Source organism: Physeter macrocephalus, chromosome 14 (genome assembly GCF_002837175.3).
Source record: "Physeter macrocephalus isolate SW-GA chromosome 14, ASM283717v5, whole genome shotgun sequence".
Classification (NCBI taxonomy): Eukaryota; Metazoa; Chordata; class Mammalia; order Artiodactyla; family Physeteridae; genus Physeter; species Physeter macrocephalus.
Genome location: NC_041227.1, coordinates 92,791,313 through 92,805,430, shown reverse-complemented (window position 1 = coordinate 92,805,430; position 14,118 = coordinate 92,791,313). Strand labels below are relative to the sequence as shown.

The 14,118-nt window shown below is 53.2% G+C and overlaps 1 long non-coding RNA gene across 3 annotated transcripts; it reads left to right on the top strand.

Moving 5' to 3' along the window:
- The first annotated feature begins 4,478 nt into the window (after nucleotides 1-4,478).
- Nucleotides 4,479-13,999, top strand: LOC114487662 (uncharacterized). Of its 3 annotated transcripts, none has more exons than XR_008619106.1 (4): nucleotides 4,479-4,641; nucleotides 5,038-5,166; nucleotides 8,729-10,093; nucleotides 12,740-13,999. It is a non-coding gene; the product is annotated as an uncharacterized lncRNA (long non-coding RNA). The 3 variants fall into 3 exon arrangements; XR_008619107.1 differs by lacking the exon at nucleotides 12,740-13,999 and having other exon boundaries at nucleotides 8,729-9,720; nucleotides 9,866-12,732; XR_008619105.1 differs by lacking the exon at nucleotides 12,740-13,999 and having other exon boundaries at nucleotides 8,729-12,732.
- Nucleotides 14,000-14,118: the final 119 nt, after the last annotated feature.

The following is a 14,118-nucleotide window of genomic DNA, read 5'->3' as shown; positions in this document are numbered from 1 at the left end:
CAGGCCCAGCGGCCATGGCTCACGGGCCCAGCCGCTCCGCGGCACGTGGGATCCTCCCAGACCGGGGCGCGAACCCGGTTCCCCTGCATCGGCAGGCGGACGCGCAATCACTGCGCCACCAGGGAAGCCCTTGCTCTTGCTTTTTCAGCGGGGTTCCCATGCCCCTCGCATGTCTGTGTAGGTTCAAATGAGTCCAGGGACAGGAATGATCTTTGGGGACAGGCAGCATCTAGGCCAGTGAGCAGACACGGTGGATTCGGCTCCTGGCAGCACTGGAGCCGGGCTGGCCCTGTGGCTCCAACGGCTCCGTGAAGTCCCCGGAGATCACGCCCAGCTCCGTTTCCCTGGAACTGAGACTTTATTTAGCAAAGACCCTCAGCAGACACCGGGACAGGAGAGAGGGCTTTGGGAACGGAGGCCCAGCCCCCCCGCAAGGAGGGGCCCTGCCCCTGATGGAGCGTTTCCCAGGTCTGGACCCTGGCACAGGGGCCACCGAGGGACCCGGCAAGGCTGAATCCCCCACTCCACACACACACACACACACACACACACACACACACACACACACACACACACTCTCTCTCTCTCTCTCTCTCTCTCTCTCTCTCTCTCTCTCACACACACTCTGACATTCTCTTCACTTTGAGCACAGGGGGCCTCTGAACACTGACTCTGGTCAGGTGAGTGTGTGTGCAGCTGTGCGTATGCACCTGGGTGGATGTGCACCCATACAGGTGTGTGCAGCGCTCTGTGCGTGTGCGGCTGTGTGTGTTTGTGTGTGTGTGTGTTTGTGGTGTTTGTGTGTTTGTGGGTACATGCACGAATTTAGAAGTCGGTCCTGACATCTCTCTCTCCTTTTCCACCCAGCCTCCCTCTCCTTTCCCTCCCTTTTCCCTTTTCTGTAATGAAAAGAGAAAAGCAGCAGAGGGGACCAGAAAGGGGGGCCTGGGAGTCACACAGACCTGGATCTGAAAGCCAGCTCTGCCGGTTCCCACCCTGGGAATATCGAGCAAGTCACTTGGCCCCTCTGAGCTGCAGTGTCTCATCTGTGTGATGAAAGTGTTCGCCCAACGTAGCTTATAGTAGGAAAAACGTGGAATTCAGAGCACCCGGGGAAGGGAACTGCTCTGCAGCCTGTGGGCTCAGGTGGCTGGGTTCCTGGCCTGTTCCCTCGGTTTCTCGCAGAGGGACCTTGGGCGGTTCCTCACCCTCTCTGAACTCATCTTACAGAGGTTCTGCAAGGGTTAAATGAGTGACATAGGTAACGCTCTTAGAACACATGGCACGTAGTAGGAGCTTTATAGAGGGCAGATATTAAAATGTATATCAAAAAGCATTTAGAGGGCTTCCCTGGTGGCACAGTGGTTAAGAATCCACCTGCCAATGCAAGGGACACGGGTTCAAGCCCTGGTCCGGGAAGATCCCACATGCCGCGGAGCATCTAAGCCCGTGAGCCACATCTATTGAGCCCGCATGCCGCAACTACTGAAGCCCGCGTGCCTGGCGCCCATGCTCCACAACAAGAGAAGCCACCTGAGCACCGCAACGAAGAGTAGACCCCGCTCGCCGCAACTAGAGAAAGCCTGCCTGCAGCAACGAAGACCCCAACACAGCCAAAAATAAAAACAAACAAATTTATTTTTTTTGTGACCCTCAAGCTGTGCGCTCAAAGTTGACATGCCTCCGGAGCCCCGGGGGCTTTCCCAGGACTCACCCCCGGGAGCCCAGGCTGCAGGCCCAGCGTGGGCCGGGAATCGCCCAGGGTCCCAGAGTTCAGAAGCTGGGGGGGCAGGCAGCCTTCCACAACACAGCCAGTGTTTGTTAACATGGAAACCTAGGCCCAGAGAGGTGACCTGACCTGTCCAAGGTTGCTCAGTGACTCTGAGGCAAGGCAGGGCTCGTGCCTCTGTGCCAGCCACTGTCCTGGGGACAAAGAGGGTGGCTTTACCCTCTCCTGCCACTTGGGATCCTTTGGGCGCAGCCTCCAGCTCAGGACTTGAAGCGCATCCCAGATACGCCGGTGGGGTTTTCCTGCTCCCTGGGCCCTGCCTGGGTTCTGGTGGCCCTGGTGGTGACTGGAACTTGACCCCTTCCCACAGGACTTTGGCAGAGGATACTTTGTCCTGAAGAGGAATCCATTTCCTTTCCTTCATCCTATCCTCCTCTGCCCAGGCCCATTGATGCAAGCCTAGGTCTGCCTCAGGGCCTTTGCACTAGCCAGCAACTCCTCCAAAATATCCTTGTACCACATCATCTCATGGGGGGCTCATTCCCACCTTTTAGATTTCAGCTCAAGGCCATCTCCTCGAGAGGCCTGACAACCTGAACAAGCCAGCTGAGTTCAGGTCCTGTTCAGGTCCAGGTTCCTCTAAACAGCATTTAGAGGAAAAGAGAGAAAACAAGAAAGCATTTAGACTTTTTTGGAGGGATGGAAACGTTCTGAAATTGGACTGTGCAGATGGTTGCACAACTCTGTAAATTTACTCAAAACCATTAAATCGTACACTTGAAACAGTTGAATTTTGTGGTATATAAATTATACCTCAATAAAGCTGTTTTTTGGTAAAGCATTTAGAGATGAGTGAAGAAGCAAGTTGCAGAATAATACACCCAGTATTGATGCCACTTGTGAAAAGTTTTGAACGGTATAAAACAGTATTTCTCTAATACAAGTATGCATAGTAAGAACATCAGACAGAGCCTGGAATGATGTATCATAATTATGCTTGCCCGCTGAGTGGATGGGACTCAGGAAGGGAAATTTTCGTCTGTAATGTTTTATTGTATTTATATATTTAAAAGACCAGGAAACCTAGGCAATGGTGTCATAAAAATCAGAATTTGTAGGGGGCAAGGGAAGCGTGGAATGAGAGAGACACATCATGGACAGCTCGGGCCAGGGGGGATCGTAACTCCCTCCTTCATGACTTCTGTGATGAAATGGTGGCGATCACACTGGTGTTTGCTTTGTAACTATTCATTGCACTGCGCATCTGCGTTTGATGCAATTTTCTGTTATAGTTCACATTTTTTAAGCTAAAAAAAGTCTCTAAAAACAGAGGAACATGTTGGTTCGGGTGGGTATGTTTTGGGATTCGATATGTCAACCTCTATACTCTTGCATATTGAAATTCAAAATAAGTCAAACAAAATAATGACCTCCCTTGCAGGATGGGGTGAAAGTTGTATAAGGTCATTGGCCATACACTGAGGTGCCTGGGGGTACAGGGAGAGGGAGGGCATTGTCCTCCTTCCTCAGTCAGGGTGTCGCTGGGGTTGCCTTGGCTGTCCGCAGTCCCCATAGGAGCTGGGCTGAAGCAGCCCCTCCGCCTGCCCTCTAGACTCCCAGACGTCCAGAGCACCAGGCAGACATTTGGTGGAGGAGCCTCAGACAGCATCCCTGATTTATCAGGCTCTCCACGTCTCTGGCTGATGGATGACCCTCTGCTCTCCCTCCCTCCTCCCTCTGGACGCTGCTGTCTCCAAGGCCACCGCCTGCCCAGGGTGGGAGCTTGTGCAGGCAAGGAGAAGCCGGGCGGGCTGGCGAGGCCTCTGCTGGCCTTGCCTCCCTCCTTCCACAGCTGCCCTGCCTGTAACCCCAAGGTTTTCCCCAACAACCTTGGCTGGTTCTGGTTGGCCCGGCTGCCAATGTGCTTGATTCTTTCCTTCAGCCACTGTGAATTGAGTGCCTGCCAGCTATGGGCCAGGCACTGTGCTGGGTCCCTACCTCCAATGAGCTCACCACCCACAATGAACAGTAAACAGGACCTGTACTCAGCTGGCTTGTTCGGGTTGTCAGGTCTCTCGAGGAGATGGCCTTGAGCTGAAATCTAAAAGGTGGGAATGAGCCCCCCATGAGATGATGTGGTACAAGGATATTTTGGAGGAGTTGCTGGCTAGTGCAAAGGCCCTGAGGCAGACCTAGGCTTGCATCAATGGGCCTGGGCAGAGGAGGATAGGATGAAGGAAAGGAAATGGATTCCTCTTCAGGACAAAGTATCCTCTGCCAAAGTCCTGTGGGAAGGGGTCAAGTTCCAGTCACCACCAGGGCCACCAGAACCCAGGCAGGGCCCAGGGAGCAGGAAAACCCCACCGGCGTATCTGGGATGCGCTTCAAGTCCTGAGCTGGAGGCTGCGCCCAAAGGATCCCAAGTGGCAGGAGAGGGTAAAGCCACCCTCTTTGTCCCCAGGACAGTGGCTGGCACAGAGGCACGAGCCCTGCCTTGCCTCAGAGTCACTGAGCAACCTTGGACAGGTCAGGCCACCTCTCTGGGCCTAGGTTTCCATGTTAACAAACACTGGCTGTGTTGTGGAAGGCTGCCTGCCCCCCAGCTTCTGAACTCTGGGACCCTGGGCGATTCCCGGCCCACCCTGGGCCTGCAGCCTGGGCTCCCGGGGGTGAGCCCTGGGAAAGCCCCCGGGGCTCCGGAGGCATGTCAACTTTGAGCGCACAGCTTGAGGGTCACAAAGACGGCGCCGTCCCTCGAGGCCCTCAAGAAACTCGGGGAGACGGACGCTGGAACAAAAGTCACGGAAAGTGAGATGAGCGCTCTAATGAGGCACAGACCCAGCCACGAGGGGGCATCGTGAAAAGAATTCCGGGCCTCAGAGGAACAACACCTGAGCATCGGGGCAGCGCAGGTGTGTGCGGTGGGCGGAGGGGGAGGAGGGCGGCAGGCAGAGGTGGAGCAGCCCGGCTGGGCTACGGGTGTGCTTGGGCACCAGGCTGGCAGTGCGAGGGGAGGCTGGAGGGGCCGTGAGGACCCTGCACCGTCCTGGAGTCTTTGACTCTAAATGCGGACGCAGCGAAGTGCTCACACACTCACCCAGGAGGCAGGGGAGCCCGCGGGAAAGCAGCCCCCCAGGAGCGGGGCGGTGTAAGGCTCAGCAGGGCCGGCAGGCCTCCACCTCGGCCCCTGTAGGGCCCCGCTTCACAGCCCAAGCTGCAGCCTGCTCAACCGCCAGCCGTTCAGCCAGGACCCCTTCCTCCTCCGTCCACCCCCTTTGCTGACCTAACTCTCAGCCTTCACGTTTCAGGACTGAGGCCAAGGCCTTGCCTCCTGCGTGGGCCGGCCGGTCGCTGGGGATCTGGAGCTGGAGGCGGGCGGGTAGGGCTGCCGTGCTGCTAACGGGGCTCGGACCCTGGGCTCTCCAGCGAGGCACAAGGTGAGCACCAAGCCCTGGCCCCGTGGGAGCGTAGGCCCCTGGGCCGTTGCCGTGTGTGTGTGCGCGTGTGTGTGTGTGCGCGCGCGCGCGCGCGCGGGGGGGAGCCAGCCCAGAGCTGGCAGGTGCCACGAGGATGCCAAGCAAACCTCAGACAGGCTCGCCCCGCCCTGCACCGCACCTGCGCAGAGCTGTGTTCTGTCATCTTCGGCTTCAACGTGTAGCAGACTTGGCTGGTCGATGGGGGCTGGGAGAGCAGTGATGTCAGCCACGTGTTAGCTCTGCCTCTTTCTGGTTGTGAGACCCTGGGCAATTGACTTAACCTTATTTACTTAATGAAAACAATTTTATTGTAATAATTATATGTTTATTTCAATGTGCAGTAGAGAAGTATAACCAGCACGTCAATTCCCATCCCAGATATTATGGTTAGGACAGAGCTAACCTGGGTACTTAAAGCATTTTTTAATGCATGTTGTTTTAAAGTAAATAATAACGCAGGTCCCATTTGAGAAGCTGGTTCACAAGTGACAGAGGCTGGGTAACACCAGGTTACAGGGTGTCCTCTGTTTGGCTGTGCTTTGGGCTTTTGCTGGGGGCTTGGGACCCTCAGAGGTTTTCAGGTGGAAATGCAGGGACCAGCGGGCAAGGGTGTCTGCAGCAGCAGGGAGACTAAAGGAAGCTGCTCCGACCTGTGAACCAGGTCTTCCTTCTCTGGTGTCTGATCCCCCCACCCTGCCTGGGCTGCAGATGTGATTTAGGAAGTAGCGCAGCGACAGGGCACGGCAGGGCCCAGGGTGTGGCCATGGGAAGTGGTGGCTGACGTGAAGCCCTTGGGAGGGAGGTTGCTGGTGGAGGGGTACCGGGCCGGGGCTGTCGTGTTGAGGGGCGAAGGCATCAGGAGCTGTGAGAATGGCACGGAGTGGGTGGACGCTAGGGCACACGTTGGCAGAGCATTAGAAGGATCTGGGGAGACTCCAATGCCAAGGCATGGAGGAGGGCCAAGCTGGGCAAAATGGTGGGAGAGGCCAGGTCATCAGAGGTCTTGTTTACAGAGAAGCAGGGATCTGCGAGCCACGGGGACAGGGCTGAGAGGCAGGTGGCAGTGGAAGGAAGCGTGGGGCCAGGGACCTCAGAGCTGCATGGGACACCCATGCACCCAGGCCACCAAGTTCATGGGACCAGAGTCTTGATGGGGAGTTAGGCAGTGCTCAGCCAAGGTGAGGCCTCAGGAGCTGGCATCTCTGTCTTTTGGGGGACTCTGGAAGTCTCAACTCCTGTCCGGTGGAGACCCCTGCCCACTAGATCCAGGTCCTGGCTCTCAGCTCCCACCATCCCCGCTGTGGAGCCAGGATTAGGACTTACCTTCTGGGGCCGGAGAGTCAGAAAGGAACAAAATTTTAAATATTATTTTTAAAGGGGACAATTAAAATCTTTTTTCATCATGGGCTTATTCTTTTTCTACTTTTTTTTTAACATCTTTTCCTACTTTTTTATAGTGGCAAAATATAGATAACATAAATATGCCATTTTAACCATGTTTAAGTGTATGATTGAGTGGGTTACGTGCATTCACAATGTTGTACAACCATCACCACTATCCATTCCCAGACCTTTCTCATCATCCCAAAGAGAAACTGTACTTATTAAATAATAACACCCCCCCTCCATCCCCAAGCCTCTGGTAACCTCTATTCTACCTTCTGTCTCTATGAATTTCTTGTTTAACGGGTAATACATATGTGTAGTGTAAATGCACAGAGCAAAAGAATTTCCCTGACCCTACAGTTCCCTTCACAGATGAACTGTTTTTATCAATTTCCTGTTTATTCTTTCGGAGGTATCTTATGCATATATAAATACATGTGTATATATATCTTTATATACAAAGAGAACACACTGTTTTATGCCTCTTCCTTTTTTATTAGATAATATATCTGTGATGAAAAGATTTTTAGTGCAATCAGAATATCAATATATCCTCCATATTAGTGCACACAGAGCTGCCTTGTCCTTTTTAATGGTTACATAATAATATTCCATTGTAAAGGTGAGTCATACTATATTTAACCTACCCCTTATCAATAGAAATGCTTCAATTTTCAATTTGCTACATTTATCTATTGTCAGCTCATGCCCACTCTTAGTGGGGAGACAATGCAACAGCACCTAGTTAGCAAGAAGAACAAATTAAACATGATGAGATGCCCTTTCACACCAATTAGACCAGCAAAAATTCAAAAGTCAGGCGACATCAAGTGTTGATGGGGGTGTAGAGGAAGTGGAACCCTCAGACACAGCTGATAGGAGTGAAAGGGTCATAACCACTATGGAGAGCAGTTTGGCATTATCTGGTCAAGCTAAAGATACATATATCCTTCAGCCCAGCAATTCCCTATCCAGGAAGTTGCAAAGAAACCTTCCTGTGTGGGCCAGGAGATAGGACTATCCATGGCAATAGCAAAGTGTGGGAGTCAACCTAAATGTCCAATGATGGGACTAAGGAGAAATAAATTGTGGTGTAGTCACAGAGTGGAATGTTATACAGCAATGAAAACAAACTACAGTTTACACATCAGCAGGAATAAATCTCACAAACCATGGTAAGTGAAAAAATCAGTTGAATGAGGATGTGTACAGTATGATGCCATTTATATGAAGTTTTAAGATGTGCAAGACAATATCATATATTGTTTATGGATGCATACATATTTAGTAACGAAGAAATGAATGCGTGGAATGATAATTATGGAATTCAAGACAGTGATGGCCCCTGAGGAGAGAAATGGGATGGAGGAGGAATATCAGGGGATTTCAAATGCATCTGTAATTTTTAAAATTGTGGTGAAATAGATATAAAACACAAAATTTGCCATTTTAATCATTTTTAGGTGTAGCATTCAGTGGCATTAATTACATTCACAATATTGTGCAACTGTCACTGCTCTCAATTTCTAAAGCTTCCTTCGTCGCCCTGAGGGCAGAAACTCTGTGCCCATTAAACTCCCCATTCCCCTCCCCCCAGACCCTGGTAACTTCTAATCTACTTTCTGTCTTTATAAATTTGCCTATTCTAGACATTTCCTCTAAGGAAAGTCATATAATATTTGTGCTTTTGTGTCTATCTTCTTTCACTTAACATGTTTTCAACTTTCATCCAGGTTGTAGCGTAGAGCAGAGCTCATTACTTTTCAGGGCTGAATAATATCCCATCGTATGGATATGCCACATTTTGTTTCTCCATTCTTCTCTTGGTAGACATGTGGGTTGTTTCCCTTTTGGCTGTGTGAATGATGCTGCAATGAACATTAGTGGACAAGTATCTGAGTGTCTGCTTTCAGTTCTTTTGGGTGTGTACCTAGGAGTGGAATTGCTGGGTCATATGGTAATTCTATGTTTAGCTTTTTGAGAAACCTGAAATGTTTTGTTTTTAGGCTGGCTTGTGGGTCTTTATGTTACACTCTAGGCCTTTTCTCCATGACTGAAATATTTTATAAATTTCAAAAGTAGGATGAGTTGGGCTTCCCTGGTGGCGCAGTGGTTAAGAATCCGCCTGCCAATGCAGGGGACAAGGATTCGAGCCCTGGTCTGGGAAGATCCCACATGCTGCGGAGCAAATAAGCCCGTGCGCCACAACTACTGAGGCTGCACTCTAGAGCCCGCAAGCCACAGCTACTGAAGCCCGCGCGCCTAGAGCCCGTGCTCCACAACAAGAGAAGCCACTGCAATGAGAAGCCCGCGCACCGCAACGAAGAGTAGCCCCCGCTCGCTGCAACTAGAGAAAAGCCCGCGCGCAGCAACGAAGACCCACCGCAGCCAAAAATAAAATAAATAAATAAATAAAGTAGAATGAGTTAAAATTGGAAGCCACCATTTGCATTGTTAATATCTTCTGAACTGCATCATAATTCAAAGCTCTTTGAGGGAACGTACGTGGCTATTGGCTCTCAGTTTCAAAACGGCCAGTTAGAGCTCCTGCCCATTCTAGCCCATTCATAATGCTGAAACGTTCACGCCACTCTAGAAGACACTCGAACCAGCCCCTGGGCTCCAGCAGTCGCCAGGCCTCTTAGGGCGGGGGCACAGGGTGCTGCCTCATCCTTGCTGTCATCTAAGCCTCAGGCTACACACCCTGTCCTTCAGCAGGTTACTTCTGGGCCTTCCCCTAAGGATGCATCATTATCCCTCCCTGGCATCTGATCTCCAGCCAGAGGCAGCCTGATCCTGGGCTAAGCCCCTCCTGCCAGGTGAGCTCCTCACCTCGGCCTCTTTCCAATGCGGCAGCCCAGACCACGGCCTGTGTGGAGAGGGCGAGAGAGCCGTAGTCCCTCCACTCAGCCCCTGGGTGCAAGTCCTGGGTCAGCCTCCCGTGACCTTGGGCCAGGTCCTCCATCTCCAGGCCTCAGAAAGTGGGAGTTGTGGGTGCCGACAGACCTGTGGTCTGCCAACCGCTGAACAGGTGTCCCAGGAGGAAAAGGAGACGAGCATCTCTTGGAGCCATTTAGCCCATCACGACAGCTCCAAGAACATTTGACATCTGTGAAATAACATCATTAGGTAAGTGTTAACTTTTCCCCACTGCTAGGCCCAGTGCTAGTAAATGTACTGTGACGAGTATAATGTGTTTATGAAATGTGTATAATAAATTATCAGAAAGAGCTGCATTTTTAATATTGCTTAATATATCCAGTTTGCCTCTCAGCAGCCACAGGCTATATGGCAACCGCTTCCATCGACTCATCGTGCATCAACTTACACGCTTCCCGGGCTGAGGCCCCGGCGTGGGCTGAGGAAGAGGCAGGGGGCGGCCAGAGTGGATGGCTCCCCTGTCCCTTCCTGATTTGCCCTCTGTCATCTGGAATCGAAAGAAAAATGGGGCTTTGTTCACCATCAGGCCCCCTGCAGGACACAGCCTGGAGCCTGTCACAGGGTACGTGCTCAATAAATATTTGTTACAGTGTGGATTCTTAGAGAAATGAATAGACAAGGGCCCCCAGAAGGCCCCTCTCCATCAAACAGCAAGTGCTTGGAATTTTTCCATCAGCCCCTCGTTTGGGTTAAAATTTCCTATCAATACAGAGAAACTTCTATCAGCACAGCAAGCCCAGAGCTCCTCCAGTAATCACGGAAGGGTGGAGACTGGGGGTACACGTTAGACCAGGGCCAGGGAGGGTCCTTCCTCCCAGGGCAAACGGACACCAGCCAGAAATGCCAACCAAGGACGTCCAGCCAAGTGCAGGGTAGGGGTCATTTCCTCGAAATGCCTCTCACCTACTGGAAGGAAAGGCTTTAACTGGTGGCTCTCAGCCAGGAAAGAAGTCACAATGCCTGATGTGGGGTGTTTCAGACTCCCTGTTGGGCCCTTGCCAAAGCGCTCTAGAAATTCCAGCCCTCCCCGCTGAGTGTTGCACATTGAACGGTGTGGGGACAGCAAAACAGGTGAGAATATGAAACCGTTTGCACCTTCTAACCCAGCGATTCTCATAAAAATAATTGTGCACAAAAATAATCTAGGCGTGCTTGGTAAGACGCACCCTGAGTCTTCACGCACGTGTCTGAGTTAGTGGGTGTGAGGTAGGGGCCTGGAATCTGCATTATTAGCAGGCATCCGAGGGATACAGGTACGTGGGCCGTCCTTTGAGGAGCCCACTTCTACCTTGTTGGACAGGGGCCTTGTAGTCTGTTGGGGAGGGAGGGGGAGGTCAGAAGCCTGTTAGGAGAAGCACGTGGGGGAGAATCAAGAGTACAGGGTTCCATGGACTTCCCTGGCGGTCCAGTGGTTAGGACTCCACGCTTCCACTTTAACGGGCACGGGTTCCGTCCCTGGTCAGGGAACTGAGATCCCACATGCTGCGCAGCGCAGCCGAAGAAAAGAGTGCGGGGTTCCTGAGGGCTGTGCGTCTACCCACTTAACTTTGCCAAGGACCAGTCCAGCTGCCGAGCCGCCCACCCCTGTGTGGGGAATGGAAGGCAACATGATTGATGGGGTCTGGACACGTCCAGCTGTTTAAAGATCCCCACACATGCCAGCCGGCACCCCATCCTTGGCCAGTACGTTCACTTCTCAAGGCACTTTCCCCAGCGTCCTCTTCTGGTCCTGGCAGTGGACAGGAAAAGAAGGCAGCCAACTGCATTTCACTGGTAGACTGAGGCAGGCATAGGGCGTCCAACCATGGTTTGCACCGGGAAGGCAGGGGCAAGAGAATGACAGTTCACTGAGTGCCTCTTACGTGCCAGGCACTGGGCCAGACGCTTTATAGGCATCCGTACCTTCATTTCTCACGAGGTTGTTCGTGGCCTCCCCCATTCCACAGGTGACACTGCGGGCCTGAGTTAAGCAACTTGCCCCCAATCAGACGCAGTTAGGAGGAGGGAGACACTGGCTTTTCAATCTGTCTGCCTAACTCCCCTGCCCAGACTCTTTCTAGAAACTAGACACCTGCCCAGATAACACCAATTTTACCCCTCCAGGGGGCCCTACCCCATCTCAGCTGGGCTCACAGCTGGATGAAGTCAGACCGCAGAGTGGCCCTTGACTCTGCCACCTGCTGGAGGTGGGCCTCAGACATGCCACGTGTTTCTCCAGTGGTCATCCTGGCATTCACTGACTGGAGGCTTTGGAGGCTGGGCCCTCCACTCCCACTTCTTCCAGACCCTCCCTAGAGCCAGCACCTGCAGAGCCACGAGCCGGGGGCTGACCTTCCCGAAAGCCAGACCCGCAGAAAGTCGAGAAGCCAGGAGGAAGCGGTCAGCCCCCTCTGTCCCCACCCCCGGTGAACACACGGGTAGAGCCTTGCCATCAAAAGGGCACAGGACCAGGATATCCAGGCTCTCATTCCCAGTCACTCGACCTCCTGAAGCTTCAGTTTCCCCGTCTGGAAGATGGTGACAACACTCTCGTGCTCCTCAAGTGAATGAATTACGAAATGATGGTTCAGTGCCTGTATTTTACTACCCCGTGTCATTACATAATCGCTTTGTGATGCAGCCACCTCTAGCACAGATGTCACTCTGTGCCTATTTAAGGACTAATCCCCTTAAGCATTCCTGGAAATGGGAAACCCATTCACTGTGTTAGGCTTCCAGGCTCTCCTGTCCCTCCCTTGGCCTTTGACTCTTGGAAGGCTGAATTTCTCTCCTACCAGGATCCCAGGTTGTCCTTAGGGAGCCCCCAGGCTGGTTCATTCCCACTGTAACCCCTAAGACTCTTGGCCCCCTCTCTCTTCCTTCTCAGTTTGGGCTGTTCCCAGCCAAGAAGCCTCAGGAAGAGCTCTGGGGAGCAAGATTTTACCTGTGTTTCCAGCTCTGCTCTCTAGGGGTGAGGAGGGAGAGGCAGGGATGGGGGCGGTGGAAGCCTCCAAAAAGTCAGGACCCCAGCTCTGCCACCAGCCAGCAGGCACCTGGGCAAGTCACTGTGTCTGAGCTTTAATTTCCTCACCTGCAAAATGGGAACATTGTACCCTGCCTACATCGTGGGGCGATAAAAGGAATCAGTGAGATAACAGCTGTTGAAGGCTCTTGACAGAGTATACCGTAGGTTTCAAGGGTGGGTGGTGACCTTTACCATCCATTTCAGAACTCGTCGTGAAACAACATGTGGATCTCCATCACATGTCTCACCAATGAGTCTCATCTCCCGAAGGGAAGGGTGAAGAGAAAGCCGACGCTGGTGAGCACCTCTTATCTGCCATGCTCTGTGCTAGAGGCGGCCTCCCCACGGTGCTGTGAGGTTGGAAGTAGCCCCATTTCACAGCTGAGGAAACTGAGGTTCAGAGAGAGCCAATGTGATCTGCCAGAATGATGCAACTGGCAGTGATGAAGGTGAGGCCTCCTCCCTCTTCTCTCTGCTCTCCACACCTCCACAGGGGTTTTGGTGGGTGGAGGGGCACAGGCTTGGGGTCCTGCGTGCAGTTTTCCTGGAAGGGACCCAGCCAAGAAGATAAGCATTTCTGATGTTCAGTGGAAACCAGAGAGTGAACAGGATTCCGTCTGTGCCCAGGGCTTTCTGGGGACACACCTGTATAAGCAGCAGCTGTTCCCAACAGAGCGTTGTTCCCGGGGAAAGCAGGACAGCAGCCAGGGCTGGGCATTTGTTTGGTTATCCGACCATGTGGGAAGCCTGAGCCTGTGGGCTGGCCACACCCTGCCGTTCCACCTCCGCCTCGCTCATCATTCCCTGGGGATGCCCAGCCCTGCCTGCCCTCATCCTCTCCTGACCACGGCTTATGGTCAAGGTCCTCACCCACCCTGTCCCCATGGGGGGCGGGCGGGGGCTGGGTCCCTCAAGCTACTCACGGACCAAGTGAGAGACTGACTCCTGGTTACAGAGAGTGTGTTTGTATGTGACCTGAGAGAAAGGGTGAACAGACTGTGCCAGTAGTGACCTTGTACAGCTGTGGAGGTCTTGCTCGTGTGTGAGCATCCTGTCCGGCACTCCTAGGAGTGTGGCTGTGTGTCCTGCTAGATTGGGGGTTGGGAGGTGCCTTGAGTCCCCTGATCACTTTTTGGGTGTGTTCGTATGTCCTGTTAGGTGTGCTGGGGACAGGGGTGCCCTGGGTCCCCTGACCACCTCGACGAGTGCTGTTTGTGTGTCCTGTTAGGGATGTGTGTGTACTGGGGGGTATACGGTGCCACCGCAGCCTCAGGCAACTCTGTACGGGTACGTGTGTCCTGCAGGTGGGAGCAGTGGGAGCTTCCGCCCAGTTCTGCACACGTTTCTGTGCGCTGGGAGTGTCCTTGCACACCGGTATGTGTCCTGTGTGAATGGAGCCCAGAAAGTGCGGGCACGCGCGGGAATGTGCGGGTCCCTGCTCAGCTCCCCGCCCGTCCTGCGGTGCGTGAGTGGAAGGCGCCCGGTGGCCCTGCCCGCCGAGTGTGCGCGCGCGGGGTCCCGGGCCGGCGTGCGCGCCGGTGTGAGTGCGAGTGAGTGCGGCGCCGCTCAGCTCGCTCCGCGCC